General features: G+C 35.8%; 1 long non-coding RNA gene across 1 annotated transcript; it reads right to left on the bottom strand.

The window, feature by feature from the left end:
- Positions 1–1,030: 1,030 nt before the first annotated feature.
- LOC107593161 (uncharacterized) lies at positions 1,031–1,675 on the bottom strand. The gene is made up of 2 exons (XR_001610058.1): positions 1,587–1,675; positions 1,031–1,431 (listed from the first exon to the last, which is right to left on the bottom strand). It is a non-coding gene; the product is annotated as an uncharacterized lncRNA (long non-coding RNA).
- Between the last annotated feature and the right edge of the window lie 5,677 nt (positions 1,676–7,352).

The following is a 7,352-nucleotide window of genomic DNA, read 5'->3' as shown; positions in this document are numbered from 1 at the left end:
CGGGGAGACTCGTAAAGACGAAATAAAGCAGTAAGAGAACATTGAATTGTTTGGTCAACTTTAAAACACATGTAATCACCTTATTTGTTTTATACCAATGCTATCTGTAAGGTATAAATGCGTTTGTAAGATGAATAAATGTCTGTAAGGACATCGGATGGACTGTATTTGTGTCATTTTGTTAGGTTAATGCTTCAGCTACAGATGATGTGTTGTGCAATTGTTAATTGGGTTTCTTTCTTTAGTAATGGCATTCATTCTCGCTACATAAGATACCTGTCTGTTATGTAGTGCCCTGTTATACTGCATTACTGTGTAATATTTATGGTTTCTATAGCCGTGGCATCATTATGATGGTATGAAGAGATGGATTAATTCATGTAGGACGCCACTGAAGGCCTAGGTGTAAAATGCACGGCCCGCCACTGGTATAGAGTGAATATGACATATGACATTGATATAGGATACAATGTGCTCGTTTGCTGGATTCACTGAAGTTTGCAAGGTTTATCGATATTCAAAGGCTTTAAACGACCAAAATATTTGCTGAATGCCAGTATATTAAAAAGGTATTACAGTGTTTACAATTCTATTGTCAGACAGTAAACTGTACTAATACAGTACAGACTGTAAACTAATTAAGACAGAATGAGAGCTCCTGTGCAGTTCTTGTCACTGTCAAAATAAAAGTCCCACTCACGGCACTTATTAGCCACACGGAAAGCTTATTAAAAATGAAGCAGAAAAAAAAGGTTAAAAAAAATTCTAAATTAAAAATGCCAAATGTCAGCTGGTATATCAGCTTTAGCTATATATTGGTCGACCACTAACACAATAAAATATTACAAAAATGCAAGCTCAAAGAAATATTAGGAGGTCAAAGGTCAAATTAGATACACAGTATATCCCAAGTTTTATTTAATCTCATTCTACTGTCAGGCACATTATCTTTATGATGAAACAACACACAGTATGTTTGAGGCCCTAGCAACATTACAAAGCAACAAAACCATGTAAAACATTTCAAATATTTAGGTAATTCATTGCTTTAATGGATAACTGTGACAGGAAAGTACAAGCGGAGATTGTCAGAAGATTATAGAGATGAAATTGTCTAATTCATTATCCTGACAGCTGGAGATTCAAGTTCCCTTTTAACACGGCACATGTAAATTTTCCAGAATGCAAACACATTTTAAAGGGGTTCTTGAAATCCAATTAAATCAGATACAAGATTACCAAATTACCATTTTTATTAACCTGCAGGTTAGCAGTTTTGTGATTTAAAATTCCTCTTATGAAGACTATTAAAACAGCCTCATCATGAATGTGAAGACAAGGGTCATTTAAAGAGCAGGGGAAAAAAACATATGCAACTTCACATTTTCTTTCCTATTCATTATCCACCTCCCTCTTTTAGTTCCATGTCTCCTGGAAGCATAGCAAATGAGACGGATTAGGGTTTAATGAAAGCACTGAGACCAAGCAAAGAGCAGAAGTGAAGGAAATCAATGTGGGCCATCTTAGGGGCCGAGCTTAGAAATGGAACCTGAAATATACCCCACCACTGAAACCCACCGACTTACACGGTGGACGTTCCTCCTTTTCTCAAACTGAATTTGAACATTTCAGACTTGTATACCCTCAGGAATCTCCTTCTCTTTCGCCTGTAAGTCTGTCTGAGGAGACGGAAAGAAAATATATATCGAAAAGGACATTAACCTTTACCACCCATTCAAAGATGGGACCTCAATTAACAGAAGTAAATAATCCTTGTAATTACCCCTTGGCCATACTCAGCTGGCATAAAACCTACTAAATGGACCGTCGCAACATAAAATGGGTATATAATTAAAAAAGAAAGAGAGAGAGAGAACAGTACAGACTGTAAACTAATTAAGACAGAATGAGAGCTCCTGTGCAGTTCTTGTCACTGTCAAAATAAAAGTCCCACTCACGGCACTTATTAGCCACACGGAAAGCTTATTAAAAATGAAGCAGAAAAAAAAGGTTAAAAAAAATTCTAAATTAAAAATGCCAAATGTCAGCTGGTATATCAGCTTTAGCTATATATTGGTCGACCACTAACACAATAAAATATTACAAAAATGCAAGCTCAAAGAAATATTAGGAGGTCAAAGGTCAAATTAGATACACAGTATATCCCAAGTTTTATTTAATCTCATTCTACTGTCAGGCACATTATCTTTATGATGAAACAACACACAGTATGTTTGAGGCCCTAGCAACATTACAAAGCAACAAAACCATGTAAAACATTTCAAATATTTAGGTAATTCATTGCTTTAATGGATAACTGTGACAGGAAAGTACAAGCGGAGATTGTCAGAAGATTATAGAGATGAAATTGTCTAATTCATTATCCTGACAGCTGGAGATTCAAGTTCCCTTTTAACACGGCACATGTAAATTTTCCAGAATGCAAACACATTTTAAAGGGGTTCTTGAAATCCAATTAAATCAGATACAAGATTACCAAATTACCATTTTTATTAACCTGCAGGTTAGCAGTTTTGTGATTTAAAATTCCTCTTATGAAGACTATTAAAACAGCCTCATCATGAATGTGAAGACAAGGGTCATTTAAAGAGCAGGGGAAAAAAACATATGCAACTTCACATTTTCTTTCCTATTCATTATCCACCTCCCTCTTTTAGTTCCATGTCTCCTGGAAGCATAGCAAATGAGACGGATTAGGGTTTAATGAAAGCACTGAGACCAAGCAAAGAGCAGAAGTGAAGGAAATCAATGTGGGCCATCTTAGGGGCCGAGCTTAGAAATGGAACCTGAAATATACCCCACCACTGAAACCCACCGACTTACACGGTGGACGTTCCTCCTTTTCTCAAACTGAATTTGAACATTTCAGACTTGTATACCCTCAGGAATCTCCTTCTCTTTCGCCTGTAAGTCTGTCTGAGGAGACGGAAAGAAAATATATATCAAAAGGACATTAACCTTTACCACCCATTCAAAGATGGGACCTCAATTAACAGAAGTAAATAATCCTTGTAATTACCCTTGGCCATACTCAGCTGGCATAAAACCTACTAAATGGACCGTCGCAACATAAAATGGGTATATAATTAAAAAAGAAAGAGAGAGAGAGAGAGAGAGAGAGAGAGAGAGAGAGATTACGATGAAGACCAATCCACATACTGTAGCTCTTCTTGTGACCAAAGCAAAATCTATTGATGTTTAGATGTAAGATTGGGGAGGTCGGGCCAAGTTGTCACATGCCAGAGCAAGGCGTGTTATTATAATTAAGCTTATTAATTTAAATTTTTCATTCAGTAATTTAAATTGTATATTAGTTGGCCGAAAACAATGGTTTTATATATTGGTTTTATATAATGTTTTTTGTACTCACCTTGTACATTTTCTGCAGTTTCATTAAATGTTTTGTATTTGCTTTACTGTTATAATTTTGCTGGAAAAAATGAAATAAATGAAAAGCCTATTAATGTCAGGTTCCACTGTGACAACTTGCCTAATAGTGTGACAACATATTTATTTATTTATCTAGCATGGTTAATTCACACAAAAAAAATTGATAAAGAAAAACTATCTTAGAAAAATAGTCACTAGAGTAAAAGAGTGTGACAGCTACCCCTGGTCTTCCAAACACTGCTAAAAAAAAATTAAAAAAGCACTTCATCAAGTCAGAAATATTATTTAATATGACTAAATCAAGCTGACAATTTTGAGTCACACCAATGAAATGAAAGAGGTTTTTAAAGGTCATGTTAGAAATAGCTTGTTAAGTTAACAATAACAGCACATCTATTTTTACAGTGTATATAATTGCATGTTATAGACCAAAGAACAAATTTCAAAATAAGTTTTATTTATTTTAGGGAGGTATTGTGAGCCCCTGAAATCAATGATAAGCCATTGAAAAACAGAATAGAGTGCATTTTCTGTTCATTTGTGGGTCTTAGTTAAGATAATCATATACATCAGCAGTACCACTTCATCACCATCAAACGATGACTATAGAGAGAGGCTTTGACACAATTCTCGGAGCCTGAGGAGGACTCTAAATTCAAAGCTTATGCAAATATGTTTGCGGTATTCAATCGAAGACTATTTGAGCTAGGGCAATTCACATGGAGATTGAGGATAAATATGTTTTCATTGTCCTCAGACAATAATACATTAATTTTCCTTCATTATTTGTAAGAATCACTGGCAATATCCTTCTGAAATAAGCATGACATTAAAGGCCCAGTGGAAAATCAGGATGGAACAAAAAGTCTTTAATTTAGTTGGTGCCAGAAGGCAAAGAGTAAGGATGAACCAAATGGAAGGATCCTAAAGTTAAAACTTTCTTCCCAAAATGTGCCTCTTTCCCCTGGAACGTGAACTTAATAAAGTAGATCATACTCTGCGAATTCATAATACACAAAATGTAATCACAAACTGATTTGATGCAGATGCTTTGAATTGAAAAGGACATTAACCTTTACCACCCATTCAAAGATGGGACCTCAATTAACAGAAGTAAATAATCCTTGTAATTACCCCTTGGCCATACTCAGCTGGCATAAAACCTACTAAATGGACCGTCGCAACATAAAATGGGTATATAATTAAAAAAGAAAGAGAGAGAGAGAGAGAGAGAGAGAGAGAGAGAGAGAGAGAGAGATTACGATGAAGACCAATCCACATACTGTAGCTCTTCTTGTGACCAAAGCAAAATCTATTGATGTTTAGATGTAAGATTGGGGAGGTCGGGCCAAGTTGTCACATGCCAGAGCAAGGCGTGTTATTATAATTAAGCTTATTAATTTAAATTTTTCATTCAGTAATTTAAATTGTATATTAGTTGGCCGAAAACAATGGTTTTATATATTGGTTTTATATAATGTTTTTTGTACTCACCTTGTACATTTTCTGCAGTTTCATTAAATGTTTTGTATTTGCTTTACTGTTATAATTTTGCTGGAAAAAATGAAATAAATGAAAAGCCTATTAATGTCAGGTTCCACTGTGACAACTTGCCTAATAGTGTGACAACATATTTATTTATTTATCTAGCATGGTTAATTCACACAAAAAAAATTGATAAAGAAAAACTATCTTAGAAAAATAGTCACTAGAGTAAAAGAGTGTGACAGCTACCCCTGGTCTTCCAAACACTGCTAAAAAAAAATTAAAAAAGCACTTCATCAAGTCAGAAATATTATTTAATATGACTAAATCAAGCTGACAATTTTGAGTCACACCAATGAAATGAAAGAGGTTTTTAAAGGTCATGTTAGAAATAGCTTGTTAAGTTAACAATAACAGCACATCTATTTTTACAGTGTATATAATTGCATGTTATAGACCAAAGAACAAATTTCAAAATAAGTTTTATTTATTTTAGGGAGGTATTGTGAGCCCCTGAAATCAATGATAAGCCATTGAAAAACAGAATAGAGTGCATTTTCTGTTCATTTGTGGGTCTTAGTTAAGATAATCATATACATCAGCAGTACCACTTCATCACCATCAAACGATGACTATAGAGAGAGGCTTTGACACAATTCTCGGAGCCTGAGGAGGACTCTAAATTCAAAGCTTATGCAAATATGTTTGCGGTATTCAATCGAAGACTATTTGAGCTAGGGCAATTCACATGGAGATTGAGGATAAATATGTTTTCATTGTCCTCAGACAATAATACATTAATTTTCCTTCATTATTTGTAAGAATCGAGAGAGAGGCTTTGACACAATTCTCGGAGCCTGAGGAGGACTCTAAATTCAAAGCTTATGCAAATATGTTTGCGGTATTCAATCGAAGACTATTTGAGCTAGGGCAATTCACATGGAGATTGAGGATAAATATGTTTTCATTGTCCTCAGACAATAATACATTAATTTTCCTTCATTATTTGTAAGAATCACTGGCAATATCCTTCTGAAATAAGCATGACATTAAAGGCCCAGTGGAAAATCAGGATGGAACAAAAAGTCTTTAATTTAGTTGGTGCCAGAAGGCAAAGAGTAAGGATGAACCAAATGGAAGGATCCTAAAGTTAAAACTTTCTTCCCAAAATGTGCCTCTTTCCCCTGGAACGTGAACTTAATAAAGTAGATCATACTCTGCGAATTCATAATACACAAAATGTAATCACAAACTGATTTGATGCAGATGCTTTGAATTGAGTCCCCTCAACCTAAACATTGTTGCCAGATATTGCTAATTCACCAACAAACATGAATGCGTTACATTTCTGTCCAACCACCAGGAAAGAGCTTCAGCTGGCTTCAAAGTTGCCGGTAACGTTGGAAGTGTGACTTTCATGAACAGCAAACTTTATTTTCTCTCATGTTTCTCTGTTCTCTCTCTCTATCGCTCTCTCACTTTTTTTTTCTGCTCTGATATTAACATTTTGCTTGTGGCAGATGGAGCTAATGTGGATTGGTATTTTCATTATAAGTCACCCCAAAGCCATGCTCAGCTGTATCTGTGATTTCCAAATTGAGCTGTAAATTTTGAGAGCATCTGACACCCGTGCCCCAGGCTTACATCAGAATACTAACAAGATGACGACGACATTTCCGTCTCTGTAATTCGCACCGTATATCAGGTCAAGCCAGAACACCATCCGCTAGAACACAGCAGAGCATGGGACAATCCAGACATAACACTCTTTAAGTATCCCGTGCCCCACCGCAGAGAATAATGAATGAACCTATTTAGACTGGATTTACTGCCACTTTAAAACCTGATTGCTGCGAATTCGGAATAATTCATAAGACTTTTAGTGTTGTTCATCATGTAGCCTAGGCTGTTTCGATGTGAATGGATGCTTTCTTTGTAGTTTGTCAAATAAACTCCTTCTTATCTGCCAGTGGAATATGCAATCTCAATGCATATGTATCAGTTCTGCCTTTAATTAAGGAGCATGTTACCAAAGTAGCAAATTGTAATCTTCACTTCACCAAAATAAAGCCTGGAACCACATGAGAGGGAATGAGATAAAGTTGAAAACACACCTATTTATTTGGAAAGCAACAACAAAAAAAATGTTGCAAAACTCAGATTTCAAATTGAGAGATTTCAGCGATTTTCAGATCAGCAGTCGATCAAAGCCTGTTTCAGGGCTGGGATGAACAGAAAGCAACAGGGTAAATGGATCTCCAGCCTCCACCCAAACACCGCAGCCGTGGCTTCTCGGCATGGTTTAGTCAATGTCTTATCTTAGCGCATGGGAATTACAGTACATGGTCTACAACAAGCAGAGCGTTTATTTGCAGAGCTCCACACAGCTGTGACCATGAAGGACATTAAACTCCACTTTTTATGACTGAACTAATTTTGTGGTTTGCGCTATTTTG

The sequence above is a fragment of the Sinocyclocheilus grahami genome, unplaced genomic scaffold (genome assembly GCF_001515645.1).
Source record: "Sinocyclocheilus grahami isolate Dianchi unplaced genomic scaffold, SAMN03320097.WGS_v1.1 scaffold166.1, whole genome shotgun sequence".
NCBI classification, from domain to species: domain Eukaryota; kingdom Metazoa; phylum Chordata; class Actinopteri; order Cypriniformes; family Cyprinidae; genus Sinocyclocheilus; species Sinocyclocheilus grahami.
Note: the sequence above shows the minus strand (reverse complement) of the source record. Positions and strands in the feature narration are given on the sequence as shown.